General features: G+C 35.9%; 1 pseudogene; it reads right to left on the reverse strand.

The window, feature by feature from the left end:
• Nucleotides 1–10,669: 10,669 nt before the first annotated feature.
• LOC149164849 (uncharacterized) lies at nucleotides 10,670–12,082 on the reverse strand (annotated as a pseudogene).
• Between the last annotated feature and the right edge of the window lie 5,000 nt (nucleotides 12,083–17,082).

Genomic DNA, 17,082 nt, shown 5'->3' on the forward strand with positions numbered 1-17,082 from the left:
TTGATATTGATGTAGGATCTTGTTTATTAAATGTTGTCATGATTCCTTGCTTGATTTGATGCGGAATCTTCTATGTGATGTACTTGCTGTCATGATTCGTCATGTTATGTGTTCAGATCCCTTGTTGTATGTTGATGGGATACTCTTGTTGTCTTCATGCATTTTTTCACATTGAGATCCCTTTTATGCCATGTTGGCGGGATGCTCATCATGCATGAGTTTTGTATCATATTGATAGGAGTCTTTTGATTGAGAGTTCCTGTAGCAGAACATCTCTTAGAGCCACTCCTGCATGAGGGAATTTTCCTTGTATGATCGTGACATCATCTCTTGTGTACATCATCACTATTGACAACACTTAATGCAGCGGCCTACACAATCTTGTCACTGGGGCCCAGAGACGTAGTCCCTCTTAGACAAACTCCATTATCAACGCTTATGTTTTTATGTTGCTGATGATTAACATGTTCCTCTTCTTTAGAGAATGCACGTGTATTCATTTATGTTCTTTTAAAATTGCAATTTAACACATCACAAAAGTAAAAGGTCTTGGAAGGGTCCTTCATCACACCCGGACCTGGATCACCACTCAAGATCGAATCTTTGACCCCACCTTTAGAAACCAACTCCTGAGGATCTTCTTCTTGATATTCCCTTCTTCTTCATCCATTCAATCATCATCTCCATAACCTTATCAAACAAACTTGTGGCTCACGATTTTATTGGAGACTTCCCACTTGGCTTCTTTAGAGTTTCCTTGAACATGTCGATACTATTTTATTGTTAGTGTTTTCCACCTAACGCGAGCTCATAAGAGATAAAGAATTAAATCTTGCACCGAGGCCATTGACAACGAGGCTCAATCTGTGGTTCCTAGAGGTGCTATTAGTGGGATACTAGAAACCATTTGAATTAGAAGAAAACTCCCCATTTTTTATTTATAATTGGAGCTCTCCAGGTCTCCTCTCTGGCTCTGAGAGGAAAACATTATTGTATGTACCTATGCACTTTTTATGGTCGTATGCTGTCTGAAGTTCTAAAACCAAACAATAGGGGTGCCGAGAGAACCCCCTTCGACACCATCACTAAGAAAAAACAACGAATCCAAAAGAAAATGGAATGTAACTCCCATAGCAAATACCACAGAGCTATGATTATAGAAAAGAATTTAAAAAAATCAACGTCAATGCATAATGGATTTGAGGATGAGATGACAATGGCGTTTTTCACTATGGAGCTAGAGGCAAAGGAGACGGGGGACGTTCTTAGTTCAAAGCCTGTATAGAATGATCATTTATATTGCCAACCAATAAAAATTTCAAAAGGCTGTCATTTCCAACTCCAGTGACTTCCATGCATGAGCATAATAACAGGTACATGTTGATAATGGATAAAGGCGTATTGTAGGAAATTCCCAGTTTCAAGATGAATTCATTAAAATAAGATAACCTAGGCAGTCAACAGAGAGTGTGATACATGAAATTTAATATGAACATTGATAGGTAGTCTCTAACAGGGCCAAGAAGCTGAAAATTGGATAGAGCATAGGGAGAAGGAGAGTTTGGTTTCTATCGACAAAGATAACATTTCTCAGGCATAATTAGGCAGAAATGACAACGCTTAGAGGAAATGATCAAATACGGAGTGGGAAAATAGTATTATATGCCATATTTCACAGTGATCAAATAGTGTGGGAAAATAGAAATGCAAATCCATTCTTCTTGTTGTTGGCCATAGGTTATTGAAGAGCATAGGAAATAGTGCTAGAGAGAGAAATGGTGGGAAAAAGATTGAGAAAATGTTAGAGTGAGACATGAGAATGGATAAGAGTTTCATTACTACTCAGAGTGTTATATCTAACCAATTTAGAGAGCTAGTTCTGATAGGGTCTGAGTAAGACCCACTCTTATACCATTGTTGGAATGTACACCCATATATGAAAGATGAGCATGAATTTGTCTATTATTCACAAAAATATTGCATATAAATAGAATATTATGACCATTGGATTCATCCTCCAAGGTCTCTTTGACTCCCCTTGATGGTAAACCTTGCACGTTGTAAGCCTTATGAATTGTATGTCCAACAATTTGTAAACTATTCTATTGACAATGTTACCAATATTTATGACCTCAATCTAATGCCATCCATAACTTTAAAATCTAATTTAATGGATTGATGTTTTTATGGGCTTGATCCTTTTATTGTATGTTGATAAGTATGCCTTTAGGAAAAAATTAGACTTGGATTTGTTTCGAAGTATAATTACCTAGCAAGGAAAATTATTTTCTTTTGCTAAAATTCTGAAAAAAAATGAAATTGGTCATGAATTTTTATAATACATGTGCAACAAAAGTATGTCCATATCAATCTTATGTCATGATTTATATATCGATTTCCAATAGTGATCAGTGCTATATGTATATAAGAAAGACATTCAAACCACATATAAAATGCATATACAAACCCATATATACATGCGTCTCACCTTCTAACACCATATGTTAATATGAAACATAGAACTATGAAAACCAATAAGATGTTTATTCATTTATCTAGCGGGCCCACCTACCGAGGCTTAACATTTTTATCTATTTTTATATATTTTTAATGTATTATTAGTATACCTTTCATAGGAGGAGTCACAATGGAGTGCAATGGCTTGCCCAATATTTGTGAAAGTGGCTCAAGAACTATATTTTCTTTTCTCTTGGGAGAAGAGGGTTTATACGTGATTGATCTTTGTATCAATAATTGTGGAAGTGGGGTCCAGTTTAAATTACCTTGTTATGTTGGACGCCTATTGCAAATGAGAATAGATGTGTAGTATCCATAATGTACCCTGGAACTAGGAACATGGGTTATGAACACTTAGTTTTATTCATTTGCCATGGGTTCACAAAAAGTTCTTTTTTATCATCTACAATGATGGGAATGTTAAAGTTTCCATTTCAAGTGAATTAGGGAGATTAATGTTGCGACTAGGAGCACCTCATAATAGAATGTCAGAAATTTCTCAAACCTTCACTTTTTTATATAATCACAATATTTCAATTTCTTGAGTGCATTTAACGATTATCCCACATGTGCTACACCTTACCAACCTTGTGATCGAGGGTTCTGATCAGGAGTTAGTATACCATGATATCAATGATTCCACAAGCAATCATACTTTGATAGAAATGATAACATGTTGAGGGGCGCTTATTTTTTAGATGCTACACCTTAGCACCTCCACAACTAGGGCATGTCTAGGAGCTATAATACTATAGGGCACCTGTCAATAGTAATCGTCGACATTGGGAAGAGGGTGCTCCATCAAGGGAGGATGCATAACTAGGGAATGGTGCATTGCTGGAAGAGAGTGCCTCACTGGCTTTTCATGCATTTGTAGCTTAGGATGGGTGATGTTTATTTGGCCTCTAGTATCAACTCCCTTGTAACCAAACATTCTGAGGTCCACCAGAATGTTGTCCATGGTACTTCACTATTGTTAAGTCCTAGAAGAGGAGTGACCCTCATTCCTTCGAGGATGTTGTTGATACGTTTTGGTATAATTCGAGGTAGAACCCATAGGGACGTAAGAAGAGGAGCTAGTTCTAGATGAGGAAGTATGTTAGAGTTGAAGGCCTAGAGCATCAACAATGGCTTGCAGAACTAATCGCACATGACATAAGTGAAAGTTCAAATCCAAACAAATCCCTCTAACACTACAGGGGAATTTTCCTAGTCTCGGAGGTGGTGACTTAGTAGTTTACAGAGAGCGCACAAGTTGTCACCAATGTTGCCGATCTCCTGGGGCCCCAGGTCTGAAACTAAGTGTCAGTAGTAATGGGGGATACTCTTATCAAATTGATCTGTACCCTAGCTATGACAGGGGGGAGAGGATGTCTACTTCCACCTTTGTTTCCCCTATATGGTCTACCACACTCCCTCAACATCACAATCGTGAAGGGATGTTGTATCGAACTCCTATATATTTTGTTTCTCTCTGATTCCCTCGCTTCTAGAATTGTGAACATTCTCCTCAAGTAATTAAACACTGCCATAAGGTGATCATGTGCACATTGATCTTAAGGAACATATATGCTGAGCCAAGAGGAGCTTGTGACCATTACGATCTCTGGAGTAATGTATAGACAAGGGAGTGGGCCTGAGGTTCCCTCAATTCCTTGGAGTGAGTACCATAGATGCATTAGGCATTAAGGTGATAAATGCATCCATGTACTATTGAGGCACCCAGATCTGATGTAATAATAATAATAATTATTTATAATAAAATTATTATTTAGTTAATTCTTATGATTTTTTTAATTTTACCAACTTGAGATGTATGATGAAGTGAGTATTTTTATGTTGATTATGAATTGATTCCTATAGGAATTTATCATGCATTTTATTTAGATAGTTGAAATAGTTACTTAGATTGATGTACAAGTTAATTGAAAGATCGTTAATTATCATGCTTCACTTTCATGAAGTGAACCAATGTTGTTCATCTATACATACGAGTGTTGAAATTAATATACAAAGGAAAACTAAAGATTCAGAAATCCATTACGAAGTGTGGTTATGAACAAAAGGTCCAACACTACCAAATGAAGTGATAGAAAGGGAATAATTTCAAACATTTCATTGAGTGGCATGAATTCCTACCACTGCCTTTTTAGAAAAAGAATGTTGTAGGCTTAAAAGTACTTATTATTTAAATGAAAGTAGCTTATTGCAGACTTAAAAATAATTATTATTTAAAGGGGAGTAGCGTACAACCTTTCTTAAGATAGTCTCCTCATGCGATGACCAATTGGTTGGCATAATGAGATATTATCTCCTCCACTTGGTTTTGTATCCTAGGGGAGACATCTTTGCCCCGCTATGATAAGGATCAAGGAGTAGGCTCCCCCACATTCATGGATTCTCGATCCTTTTTAAGTCATAAATTCTTGATATATCTAGCTTAAGGGCTATTAGATATACTACTACCGTTATATTAGAAATCACCGTATTTAATCTTAGATCTTTGCCTAGATACTCTAACAAATTATTGATTCACTTTAAATAAATTATTATAAATTTATAAGTAATATTTTTTAAAATAATAAAATAAAATAAATTCAAATCAAAGTGGAATGCTTTTCACATTTTTCAATATAATAAATTTGAATTCAATATTTTGAATGTTTAGAATTTTTATATAAAACTAAAATAATTTTAAATATATTTTATATAATTATCTCAGCTTTATATATTTTCACGGTATCCATTTTTATACCGTAAAAAATAAAATTATAATTAATAATTTATTTATTTTATTTTATATTTCATATTTAAATAATACAATATATACCGTTGCAAACCTTACTTATATATTTGATTGAATACTTATATTGTGAAATCAAATTACCTTTCTATGTTGGTTACATACATATTGAGATTGATGAATTCTTCCCACATTTAAATGTAAGTCCAAACATGAACTGTTCATGGGAGTTCATTATAAGTAAGAATGAACAATAATTCTTTATATTGGAAGCACTTTGTAAGTCACCATAGCTACTTTTGTCGCCACCATAGGAGGTAAGCATTTGTGGAATATGAGTCACTCCACCTTTCTATGTAGAAAGATGCCAATATTTCGTCATTTGTGAACGATCGGTCACATTACTTTTCCATGGAACAAAATTCCCAAGTCATAGCATGGAAAGATAAAGTAATGACTCAATTCATTTTATGCTTTTTATATTTAGATTTTACATTTGGAAAGTTTGCTTAAAATTAATATAATCAAAATTTAAGAGAGTAATTATATCAATGACATTTTTTTATTAATTTTTTAATTATGAGTTGTTATGATATACACAGAGTTATAATTATATTTAAATATATTAGAGTTGGTCTCTTCTACTCTTTTTTTCCATTTTTTATAGTTATCTTTAATTGACATTGAGCTTCTTCCATTGTTGTATAATGGATGTCTTTTATATTGTGAGTAATACAATAATCTAATATGATATGGTATCAAAGTAAGTGTTTCTTACTTTGCTAAATTTTTATTTTTTCTTCTACATCTAAATCGGATTTCTACTAAATTTGATGGGTGAGAAAGGTTTCAAGGAAATTTATGTTCATAATTAGGCCTTTAGCTCTCAGATATGAAGGTTCTCAATGTTAGTTGGCAAAATTTCCACTATTTCGCGGAGGTCTTAATAGATCAATGTCAAAATTTTGTATCATTGACCCTAGTTTTTGTTAACTAATCCTTCGGGGATTTTTATACTATTTATATTAGAATATAATTAGGGCATTGTTAGTTGATTCCCTTATTTATAGATATGAAGAATTTATTCAGACATAATTGTCTCCCTTTATTTCAAATTGTATAAATACCTCTTTTTTATCAATAATAATATGTAGAAATCATCAGTTTGATTATGGAGTTTTCCAGGCTTATTAAAAGTGGTATCAGAGCTAGGTTTGGTAAAGCGCAGGAGCGGTGATCCATTGTTCAGAAGGGTTGCAACATGGTTGGTTTGAACTCCATTGGCGCAGCGGAAGAATCATGTTGTCGGTGCACCACAGGTGACATGGAAGAGTTGAAAGTGTGATGGACCTTGACGTGAGTAGTCGATAGAGCCAATGTGAGTTGTTGATGAAGGGTTTCAAGGATGGCTAGAAGTTAACCCGAAATTTCAATGGGACAACCAAAAATGTTTTTAAAGAATAAATTTTTAAAGAAATATAAATTTAAATGCAACGCTTCTAGAACATAGTGTTATAATATAAGTCAAATAAAACTAACTTCCATAGATAGTAGATCTAATGTAACTCAAAAAAATTAACAAGTCTTAGATAATAGATCTTAAATATCTTGTCTACATAGATGTTATAACCCTCCCAAAAGAAAGAATTGATATAGGATACACAAACCTAGCAAACATGGGAGTCAAAACTGTGAAGGCAATTAGTCCTCATTACAAAAAATTTCTACATAGTATTCAGGCATGCAATGTATAGTTAACCTTTGTCCAGGTTTGAATGTAGAAACATCTGGTGAATATTTTTATTTGAGAATTGGAAGCAAATGGGCACTATTTTTGATAGTGGGTATTCAAATTTCCTCAAAACCATCCCAAAAGATCTCCCAAAACTCCCTGTTTTTGGAAAGAACCATCTAGAGGATCTGGAATAAGTCCCAAAAACCATCATAAGATGTCTCCCAAACATCCCATTTTCTGGAAAGAAACATTTAGACAATGTGGGAGAGGATCACACATACTCAAAGATGTCTCATTCAAAATAGGGACTTTCCCCTTGCAAACCCCAAGGACGGGAAAATCCAGATGATGCATCCTAGAAGTAGGGACAATAGAAAGGATCTAGTTTTGCATAAGGAATAAAATCTATTCACTAGTAGGAAAATTGCACAAATCCATATCCTTTAGATTGTCCTAATACGTATGTTGCAATCTTACTAAAGAGAATGGATCCAAACACAGAGAAAGTCTCATAGAGAACTTTAATGTCTATTGCTTTATGAAGATTCTTAATAAACATGTTCATTGATCCACTCTTGCGAATGCTAGGATCATGATGTGAATAAATTATTCGAATGGGATTTACATTAAGAGGCATAAAATTCAAAAACTCTAAAACCTTGCTCGCATTTTCAGCAGTGCCATAATGGACATAGGCGTATCTAAGAAAACTCTTGGTGTTGATATCTTTGCTGATGCGAACAAAGAGAACAAGACCAATCTTCTGGAAGGGCCCATAAATTTGGCCATCGATAACACTGAGGTCTAGATTCCCCACATACAGAAACATTGATACGAATTGATTAGGTAGATTGTTGATGTCATTCCCAACAACCTGTTGTTTCCGTGAAACAAAATCTTTTTGGAGTTGGACTTGTATCTGTATCATTCTCTCTATATTTTATAGAACTTTTATCTTTGCTCTCTAATATTGGAAAAAACAAAAAGCACAACCTCCTTCAACTACTAAAAATAATTTAAAAATAAAAAGAATGAAATCCCAATCAAAATCAAAAATAAAAATCCAAAACCACCCTAAAAATTCATGTGAAGTTTTAAATCAGGGTTGGGAGATTCAAACAAAGAAAACCAACCAAGCCCTCCTTTAAAATCCTTAAATTCTGAAAATTGTTAAGTTTGTTGAATTTTGAGTGAGATCTAAAATTCTTCTTTCTTACCTTCTTAGTTAGTGTTGCTACCTCTTTGAGGTTGGGCACCTAAAGAGTTCCTCCCACTAGGAGTTCCGTACCTCTGTTTCTCCCCCGTTGGTCTGTGGGATAACCCCACTGTACTTACTTACTTACAAATAAACATGTATATACACCAAAACAAAATGCAAGTAGCTATGTGCTATTTAAACTAACCTCAGGTTTTAGTATGTATAGTGCTATTGATAATGTTAATCCAGAAATAGTAAAGGCATGGAAATTTCCTTCAACACCAACTTGAGGTGGTGGAGCTTTTGTGAAGGTTTGGATATGGGAACATGTTCCACCCGACCTGGTAATTTATCATCCAAAAACCCCATAATTAGAAATGGATTATGAGAAAAAAAAGGGAAATGAAAATTGAGGTCAGATGGGATCATTTACTACGCATATCCCAAATTGAGTTGGGCTAAACTTGATGATTGAGTTGATTAGATTTCAATATGCGCATGCCCAGGAGAACTAGGTAGGTGTACAAAGTTAGGTAGTAAGGAAGGAAGTACTCGTTGATGAAGGACATGGGAAAAAGAAATCAAATTGAAAATTTGCAAATATGGTGTAAACTATAAATTGGAGCATCCCCCCCAGGAAAACCTAACACAACTAATGCTCAGCAACCTATGAAGTTGACTCTTGTAGGCTCCCAAAGACAAGAGGGTGGGGCTAAATGCTCGTTCATATGAAAACGATAACTTTCAAGTATGGTGCAACTTGCAAGTTTGATCGCCCCCCTCTTGGAGAAGTTGTAGCCAAAGTTGTTGTAATGGATGCAACCACTGAAGATACCTTAGCAGATTATGATAAGATTGATTCAAGGAATGTTAGAACCAAAGCTAGAGTTGAAAATATCAAAGATTGATGAACATTGAAAAAAGTGGATTAAGGTCTTATGTTTGAAACAAACAAGAACAAAGGTAGATATGTTCAGGGTTGTAAGCTTTCACCATCAAACTTCTATTTGGGGGATGCAGGAAAATATGTCAAATTTAAGGTTGTAAGGTTTTCCTGTGAAGTTGTTGTTTGGGAGTTTCTCTGAACATGTCAAAGTTTCCATGCATGCCTAATCTTTTGAGGAGCATTGAAATATGTATTTTGGTTGTTTCATCTGTTGTAAGTGGTTGATTGTATGACATAAGGTAAAGAATTTTACAGTGAATATGTTATTGTAGCTATCACAAGAATGTTCAAAAATTGAAAATGATTTTGTAGCAAAAATATAATGCAAACCTAGAGATATAGAGATCGACTCAAAACCACCTACTTCGACTCCGATAGATAATAAACAAAGGGAGAAAATCCAGCTACAAACTGAGTCACTTACCATTTGGTAACCTCATCCAAAATATTTCATGTATACCCTTGAATCAAGGGATCTCCAAACTTGTTTCCAATTTATTGAGGGAGGTGTTCAACAGGTCGATATAAGTGATTCCTAGCCAATTACAATCTCAATTTCTCATATTCTAATTGACAAAACCAAATGGTGACTGCTTCATGCTACGACCTTCACCATATTGATCTTCCAATGACATCAATGACAATAAATGTTCGACTATAATTGTCAATTCCAAAAATACATATAAACGATTGAGGTAAAAGAATGGGATTTCCAATTATTCCTAATCACAAAAAGGACTCTTGAATAGAGAAAGCCAATTTAGGTAGTATATGAGGGTAGCAAAAAATTCAAATTATGTAAACAAAATTTCAAAATGGATAAAGAAAATTAAAGTACGACCCATAAAAGCATACTGAATCAATTTTGTAGGTCTATATTCAAGTAGGTACGAGAAAAACAAGGTCACAAGGTTTATATATAACAACATTTAAGGTAATTTCTATTTATTCAAAGAGACATGCAAATAAAGAAAACCTAAGATTTACCTTTCTAATATATTGGCCAAACAGGAAGCTTCAATTCCTTTGGGATGTGAGTAAATCTAGTGAGTTGAAAACTTTATTTCATAGAAAAACCCAACTTTCCATGGAAGAAGCCTTTTCTTTGGAGGCATGACATCAAAACGAGTCCCAAAAGCTCCAAAATCAACCCTAAAATCCTGAAACAATTGAAAATAGAAATGGAAAATTTGACAAGACCTAGATTAAATCTAATGGTAGCATAGTCCACAGCACCTTCCAAGTTCCAAATAACAATGACGTGATCTGGCCTTTCTCAAGAATTAGAGGCAACACCAGGGTATCAGAAAAGGGATATCATACATATCCCATAACATAAACCAACATAACATTCAATACATAAATCATTTTTCATAATCATCTTCTACAACAGCACCATGAACATGAACAAGCAACATTTCATATTCTTCTAGTGTTTCTTTTGTTGCTCTATCTCATCACCAACTCAGTGTCCATTCTCTAAAGGACCTGATAGACACATTCATTTAACCTCTTAAACAACAAAATATCTTAATATCGTCTAACTCTAGTCTGTGCATATGAATGACCTTCAGTAGAGGGAAAACAAAGTTGAGGTCTGCTAGATGATCCACTACCTTTCTATTGCCTTTAACATCCTTATTCTACTGATCTTTCTATTCCCACGTCAAATTCGTTCGAGGACACGTTCCAATAATTCTGATATATGATGATGAAAGAGTTTCGGCAAGAAAAAGAGAAATTTGAAAATATAGAACCAGGAATGGTAATGAAAGCCCTAGAGAATTCCCACTTCATGTCAGAATCAGCGGGGCTTGCTCTCGCTTGCTTGCTAGATGTGTATGTGTGGGGGAGAGCCAGGTTAAAGAAAGTCTTTAGGGCACTATATCTTATATAAGCAAGCAAGCATGTTTAACGTCTCCTGCCTGTTGTTTGGATAAACGCATTAGCCTTCTTTTCTTTATTGGCCTCCTTGGCTTCCTTGGATTTCCTCTCTTATTCCCTTTCCGTTGGGGTTCCATATGACTCTGATTTTGGGGTTTCCCATTTTGGCATTATTCATGGACGCGAGATTGATTGCAACTTGAGGTAGATTCTCTTTCGTCGACAAGCGAATAGATATGGAAACTCGTTTCCCTCCAACATCCTTGATCTACTTCTTGATCTAGGGAAAGAACTTGATGCATGCACTTCCCAAGTTTCATTGAATTTGATAGCTTCCTCTTTAGTCGAGTTGTGAAGAGACCCTACAGTATTCTCCCTACCATCTGCATTCTGTTTCATACATATAGCATGCATCTTGTCACCAATTTCCTGAGAAACTCCATTATTCTCAATACCAATAGAGCTATCTTTCTCATGATGTTCCGCTTCCATCACTCCATTTGGACCAACCCTCCTTTTAGATAAAGAAGTATAATAGACACCTTCGGGCCCATAAATTGTAGATCTATGGTAGCTGAATGACTGCGAAGTAAAATTAGGGTGGGTCTGCGATGACTGGTACTGTTGTCTGATATTTCTTGATTCATCCTCTACATCGCCTGAAACAGCCTCCTCATCTGGGTGTTCAACTATGGGCTCTGTGCTAGCAGGTTTAGATTCACATGCTGGAGCTTCATTATCATCAGGGAGCTCCTCAATCACAGGTCCCCACTGGCCTTGTGGTTGTGCCAGATTAAAGGGCCTCTGATCAATAAAAACCTCGTTGGAAGGGCGACGAAATGGCTCATCATCCAGCATGCCCATTCCCATGCCCATATTCCCCCTCATCAACCCAAAAAGGCTACAGGAACCAAACAGAGTGTTGCTCGGAGGGCCGAACAAGCCCCTGAATGGGCGCCCGAAAAAAGGATTGTCAAATGGATCGTGGCCGAAGAATTCCTCCACCAAGCTTCGTCCTCCTCCCCCTCCGCCAAAGCCGGATTGATGTCGGATTTGCATACCCGTCTCCAAACCACAGGTTTGTGGACTTGCGTAAGGTGTTTGGTGAGTTAAATAAGTCCTAGGCTCCATCTAACACATATTTAAAACAAAGCATTGTAATTTTAATACAACATCGAAGCCCCCAATTTGTCCACCTGTCAAAATTAAGACTTGGGTCAAAACAGATTTTCAAATAATTGGGTTATCTATATATATATATATATATAGATATAAACACATATTTAAAACAAAGCATTGTAATTTGAATACAACATCGAAGCCCCCAATTCGTCAACCTATCAAAATTAACACTTGGGTCAAAACATATTTTCAAATAGTTGGGTTATATATATATATATATATATATATATATATATATATATATATATATATATCTATATATATATATATATATATATATATATATAGATATGATGCAAGAGCATTCAACCCAAGGAAAATCATTGTGTTTAAGAAGACATAGGGGGGTCATGTGTTTTAAGGAAGCTGGTTTCCTAAGTCTCAAATTAATGTAATATTTAGGATTTTAAGTGATTATAATAGGAATTAATTAGATGTGTGAGGATGTTTGTAAATGCTCTCGAATAAAGGATAACATGAGTGGTTAATAATGATAAGAGAGTTAGAAGTCAATTATAACTCTAAAGGTAGTTTCATGATTCGAGGAACTAGAGAGAGTTCTTAGGAATTAATTGAAGTTAGAAGTGGACATAGACGACATTTAGGAGTCAGTTCAGTAGATCTAGGATTTGAACCAGAATTAGTCCAACAGAACCTTTCTAGTATAAATGTAAGCCTATGGGCATAGTAAAAGAGGAGGAGGCCACTAATATTGAAGATCAGGCCTGTGAGAGACAGGAAGTCTCGATATGTAATTATTTGTTTATACTTATATATACAGAGGTTTATTTCCTAACTGTGTAAGTGTGTGAAACGAGTATTTAATGAATGAATTATATGTAAGTTATGAATTCATAGGTTCTGTAACAGAAGGTTGTAGGCAGAGGTTTGTAGATACGCAGATGAGAGAATGATTCAGAGGAATCATAAGGGATATTTGAATCCAGCTGAAGGATCAGAGTAAGGTTTGGAGAGGTAGCGAAGGGAGAATTCGTGGAGTTAATTTCATAGGAAGCGGAAGAGCGGAAAACTGAAACTCTAAAGAAAAACCCAAAACAACAAGGAAAAACACTAAAGGATGAAGTAAAGTCAAAGGAAAGGAACGAGTGGAGAAGTGAAGAGGTGATGCCTAAGAACCGTTAGATCTCATAGATCAATGGTCATCGCATGAGATAAGAGTGCGGGAGATAACTAACAAAAAAGTGGGTTTATAAGCCGAAGTAGTCTTTTGGGCGAGGTTTAAATGGTAAGTGGTATGGAAGGGTGAGCACCTGATTCCATTCACCATTTGACACATAGCACAAAGGTGGTGAGGGAAAACCGCTTTATTGGGCGGTTAATCCCCGTGCTAGTTGTCTATCTGAAACCAACATCAACCATCAAATATGAAGAAGGAAGATCAACGGCAAAGGGTTGTCATTCTGTTTTTTTGATCGGGTGAAATTCCTACCATCGAATCGAGTCTAGATCGACAGTCATAATTTGATCGCTGATCAGAGTTGAATGGAGAGCGCAATGGAAAGGCAATGGATGAGTGCGAACCCGACGACAATTATGAACGTGGGTTTATAATGTTTGAAGTCCGGCCTATGTGTTTTGGTCAGGTTATTCCCTTGTATTCTGATATAGGTGAAGTTCTGCGTTTAAAGGTAATTTTATGTGATAAATGCTATGTAACCAATGTTTAAAGAGGGAAGGTTATATATATGTGCTTAAAGGGTTAGCGAAAGCTTAAAATATGGTTTATGGGAGTGAATGAGTCCCAATAGAAGGGTTTAATGAAAGGCTTTAAGAAAATCATAAATGAAGGCTTGAGGGTTGATTAAAATCTCAATAAGTGGATATTGCCTAAGGGTTAGGCTATGTTGGGTTTTAATAAATTATTCCGCAGAGATTAAGAAAAGGATCCTTAACCATTGATGGTTGAGATTTTGACTCATTAGAGAGTTAAAATTCCTGGGACAAATGTACTTATGCATTTTAGATGCATACTGTGGGTGTAAGCGGGGGTAAACTTGCATCATTTGGTATCAGAGAAAAATTGTAATTGAAACAATTGGTGTTAAAACAGAACAAAGAAATTCTATGTGAAAGAATTGAGAACAAAGTCATGTGTCAAAGATGTTTATGCAGGCAAGGAAGGATCAAATTCTAATCTAACATAAAGTAGGCACACAGAGGTGATGTGTAGCAAAACTTGTAGATGTAGGAAATAGAGGACAATCCATTCAAGGTACAGGTGGAATGGTGAAACAATATCATACTGAGACCTTGAAGGTGAGGTGATGTGTTCTGTCTTGATTTGAGAATGTGTGTTTATACATTGATGCACAGATAACAACAAAATAAGGTGTGAAGGTTGCAGCAATCTAGAGCAAGGAGTGTTCAATTGGTTCCAAAGGAATGAACCAGAGAGATGATAAAAGACTAAGCTCAAAGGAGAGAAGCTTAGTGAGGCATATGTTGGAAGAAGGAGACTTGTTACTGCAGAGGGATTATTGCAGATCAGAAAGGCAATTCCACAAAGGATGTGGGTAGAATTGCTAAGGGATGAAGAAAGCTGGTAAGACTTTCTAAGTGAAAGAAGAGGTGCTCAGAACCAAGTATTTCATTTTGATTGAAATACAAGAGGACAGTTGTGTTCTTGAGAAGTGCAGATGAGTTGAAGCGTATAAGGAGTAGAGAAAAGTGCTCAAAGGAGGTTCCAGAGATAGAGAACCAAGGGCCTTCCAAAAGACCAAGTATAGAGGAAAGCTTGGTGAGGTAAGTTGCAAGAAGGAGGACTTGTTGTTGCAAAGGCTTTAATGTAGCTCATAGTGAGTGAGTGAGGAGGTCATGAAGATAGAGGAGAAATAGATGGCTACTGATAGTCATAGCAGAGGTTTTGAGGAAGACCACAACAGAAGAAAGATGAAGAAAGAGGATGCCAAGGCAAATGGCAAGAGGATGAGTCAAGAGGAAACTGACAAAGAGATTGCAGAGTTAAAAGAACAACTCAATGCATTCAGGAGAATACTTGAGGAAAGCCAGAGACTAGGTTGGGTCTTGAGGAAGAAGCCAGTGAAGTTGCATAAGTTGTAGAGAAAGCTACAGTAGAGGAAAGTAAGGTAGCTAATGGAAAAACTCAAAGAAGCTGAGCTGAAAATGAAAATGGAAGTGTCCATTTGTGAAGAAAAACAGGGTGAAGTTCTAAGAGAAGATGAAGACTTGAAGGCTGAAACTTCAAGTGAGGCCAAAGGGTCACATGGTTTTAAATCTGACAATTTGTGTATGTTTGTAGGTGAAACATGTAAAGAAGGAAAATTTGCTGATATTGTCATAAAGGAGGAAGAAGACAAGAAGAATCTAAATTTTGTTCTGGAAGAAGATGAGATAGATAGGTCTCATATACAGTTGGGGAAAGATATCAAGCAACCAAGTGAAGGGCTTGAGGAGATTGAAGAGGAGACCATCGAAGAATTTCTGAATCATATGAAGGATTTAGAACAACAAGGAGATATGATGGCTGAAACATCAAGTGGGACCACAGGGTCTTATGTTTTTAAGACTAATAGTTTGTTTGTGGATGTAGAACAAATGAAGGAGAATATTAATGCAGATGGTGAGACAAGGATAGCTCTTGGAGAAGATAAACAACAAGATATTAAAGGAAAACTTGAAGAAGAGACTATGTTAGCTGAAAACATAGTAAAGGATCATCAGTTCACTATGATGATAGGCACAGTGGAAATAGTCGTGGAAACTGTTGAGACAGTCAGTAAGAAAGAAGGACATCTACTAAAAAATGTTAAGAAGGAAGAAACCTATGCAAAGGATTTAACCTTAGGAGAAGGAACACTAACAAAGGAGTGTTTTGCAGAGCATGAGCAATCTTTTGAAGCTATCAAAAATATGGAAGAGTATCTTTCAGAAGATAAAAACTCTGCAGTAAAGTAGGATGGAGAATGTCTCTTACATGAGAGAAGCAATGAATTATTGCAGTAGAAAGAACTTAATAATGCATTGATACTTCAAACTATGACAACATGGGAAGAATTCCTTGTGAATGAAGGAGATGAAATTCAGTCGGAAGAGCTGATATGTGAAGAAACAGTTGAGACTATTGAACCTTATGATTTTCAAATTGATAATTTGTTTATAGATGTAGGAATTATAAGTGATGATGAAGTACCTATGAAGTGTCATAGAGAAATTTCATTGTTGGAATATTTGCTGGAAAATTTGGAGTATGACAGTGTGATTACAGAATAAGGAGTTCACTACAGTGGATAAGAGTAGGAAGACATCATTAGAGCAGATGATGTGGGGGAGAGACTAGTTGAAAATCTCATGCATTCTTTTGAGAATTCAAAACAGCATACTGATGTGCTGACAAGGGAGAAAGAAACAGAGTATCAAACTCAATTGTTGCCAAAGGAAGATAAGGCAAATAAGCCTTATGTTTTTCTATTTTAACAAGTGTTTTGTGTGTGCAGGTTTTGTTGCAGCTGTTGAAGGAAATTTGGCACAGATGAGTAGCCAAATAAACATGAAAGAATAAGATTCTGTGGAAGAATTCAATCCATGGAGCAGAGATGCTCAATTGCTGGAGAGAATGCTGGAAAGTCATGATTCAGTGTAGACAAAAATAATCATGAAATAGGGTAAGGATGAAAGGGAGGCAACAAGAATAACAGAACAAGTAAGAATGAGAAGAAGAGTAAGAGTAAGTGATAGCATTCAACAACTCCAAGAAGAAGAACAACGGATTGAAGAGTTGGAGGACAGCAACGACAACCTGAAACGAAGAGAAAGAGACAGAAGTAAGTAGCAAAGTATAGATCAGTCCAAGGATGTACGCGAGATGGAGATTGAATAATTATGGCAGCTAATGATGA

Source organism: Pinus tabuliformis, chromosome 5_1 (genome assembly GCF_031772625.1).
Source record: "Pinus tabuliformis cultivar Carrire ecotype Pingquan chromosome 5_1, CPIR1, whole genome shotgun sequence".
Lineage (NCBI taxonomy): Eukaryota > Viridiplantae > Streptophyta > Pinopsida > Pinales > Pinaceae > Pinus > Pinus tabuliformis.